Source organism: Micromesistius poutassou, assembly GCF_964030765.1.
Source record: "Micromesistius poutassou genome assembly, chromosome: 20".
NCBI lineage: Eukaryota > Metazoa > Chordata > Actinopteri > Gadiformes > Gadidae > Micromesistius > Micromesistius poutassou.
In genome coordinates, this window is record NC_140290.1 from 13,469,627 (window position 1) to 13,472,126 (window position 2,500).

At 46.7% G+C, this 2,500-nt stretch overlaps 1 protein-coding gene across 1 annotated transcript in view; it reads right to left on the reverse strand.

The window, feature by feature from the left end:
• necab1 (N-terminal EF-hand calcium binding protein 1) overlaps positions 1–2,500 on the reverse strand; it is a gene marked incomplete at its 5' end in the record, with an annotated part of 25,080 nt that overhangs the window by 16,249 nt on the left and 6,331 nt on the right. The gene's annotated exons all lie outside the window — the stretch shown is intronic.

Below are 2,500 nucleotides of genomic sequence, written 5' to 3' on the forward strand. Positions count from 1 at the left end.
CTGTCGCCCTTTATGTTCTATTTTCATCCATGCTTAATGGTTCTTTGTTTCGATCTGAAGTTGATCCATTTTTCTGCTATAGCGTCTAAAGAAAGATAAGACAACGGGGTGTGGTTTGCACGACGAGGGGTAGGATAGCGGAGGGGGGGTTGGTGGAGGTGGCCCGGCTACAGGCCCGACCCGAAACTTACTTCACGTCCTTCATGTCCCCAGAGAATTTGATTTCTGGCCCTGTGGTTCTGCAACCTGGTACAGTAACGAGTCCTAATCATCGTCCTCAATCTGTTCTGTACGTTCTACATTTACCCAATACTGTTTTTTTTTTGTTTACTTTTTTGAATTGAATAATTTGGACAAAGTACTCTGACTTGTATCCAAGCCATTACATGAGTGATTGTTAAATGTAGCGTGATATGATATTTATTCCTGGACCTCCGGGCTTTGCGGTGTCAAACAGACGCTAACCATAAGTCACGTGAGCCGTGATGGACTTGGCCATATTTGCACTCTGGAGGAATAGCGCTGATGAGTGAACTGCTTGACTCGCACACAGCCACAGCCTCTCAGTGAGCCGAGAGCAGACGGCTGTGCCTTCACCGGGGCCAGACTGAAGTCTGAATTCAATCGTTTCTGCGCTCGATAAAACGCACACAATTAGAACCTCCAGGGATTGGGAGAGGAGGGAGACGGGGGGGGTTGGGGGTTGGGGGGGGGGTAAGTAGAAGTAGCACTGATTATCTTTTGAAGATATTTTGAGAACATTTGTAAGAAAGACGTTTTGTAGGATTTGTAAGGAAAAACCGATTTGCAGTGAACTACGAGGTCTCATCGTTCATCTCTGTCTCACACCTGTTTTTCTCACTCTTTTCCACTCCTCTTGTCACTTATCCTGTCCCTTCTCTCGTCACTTCTCTGTCAGCCGACTGTCTCATCCACAGCCTGTTCTTTTCCCTTTGTTTCCCGGTTCACCCATGGGATCCCACTACACTGGACCACAAACTGGACCTGGGTTCTGCCAGGATTGTCTAGAGGCTCCAGGCTCAAGGGAGTCTCTCATCTCATCAAGGTTCTGGGTTCAATCCCCATCTCGGCAGTCGACTTTCCCCTCGCAGTATGTAAGGCCAGATTAAGTGATAATGATAATAATAGATGATCTAATAATAATATTAATAATAATAATAATAATAATAAATATGCCTATGAAATCAATCCAGAAATATATAAATGAGTCACTATAGTTAAATAAATAAATAGGTTTTGATTTATTTCGATTTTCAAAGGACTACTTTTATTTATTAAAGGGGTTTTTATTCATTATTCCACTTGTATTTCCAAACTCTTTTTAATCCCATCTGTAATATTCAAATTAATGTGGCGTGGGGGGGCATGTTTATCGCACGATTAAGACCAAAGCAACAGCACCAGAACAGCAATGAATCACCGCATAAACAGCAGACCTGTCCGTCGAGAAGCCGCCAAACGTCAGGCAGATGTAAGGGGCCGAGGCTACGTGTCTTATAACACATCCGTGGTGCTACCATGTCTACGGGCACTACCGGCGCTGCAGCAGATTTGGACCAGAAACACATTTAACACCTTTTGAATCGGGACATCCTGCCCTCTTATGATGGTGTGATGGTGTGACGGCAGCCTGGGCTCACACGAGTCCACTGTTAAATTCAGCGCTTGCAGACTTCGGCTGCACACATGTTGAATAACTGTCCCGCAAGCCGGCTAAGCCCCGGAATGCCATGTAATGCCCTCACCAGGTCTGAGCTCTCCTCTGGGGGCTATAAGCCCCATCTAGTCGCTCAGTAGGCCCGTGTACACGGACATGGTGTTGTGAAACCATAGGTGGACAGCAGGTGGACACAGAGGTGACTCAGCGGGCCTGAGACGTCGACGTTGCTCAAATACCAAAGGGCCCGGTGCAGCGAGGGGCCCCCCTGCCCACAGGAGTGGATAGTATCCATGGAAACCAGTATCCATGGATACCCATTTGAACCCCAAGGAGTGAGCCTACATACGCCCGTTGGATATGTCACGCGGCGTCAGCTCACAAGAGCCAATCAGGAGAAGCCCCCCCCCCCCCCCCCTCGAAGGCTGAGCTCAAACGGCGGAGGGACAATGCGCGCGGCGCGACGTGTGACGAATGTTAGCTCTCGCTCTCCGGATGACCCCAGGTTCACACCACGTTGGACTCTGTATATACCGTCGTTTCATCAGGATAAACTCCTCGTCTTTTTAAGACGTTTGCTCCTTCTATTTTCCAACCATTGGGAACCTAAGTGAGAACTGCCCGGGTTATGTATGTATTATGTACAGTATGTGCCAAGGGCTGGGAAATAAATCTGGATAAAAACCCCCATTATTTATTTCGGGGGGTTTAGTTCATAGCCAGATTAGTTCATTTCAATGGCATATTTATGTATGTATGTATTTATTTATGTAATATTGACTCAAATGGCATTGACCTTTAGGACCTAGAGTCAATTTAAAT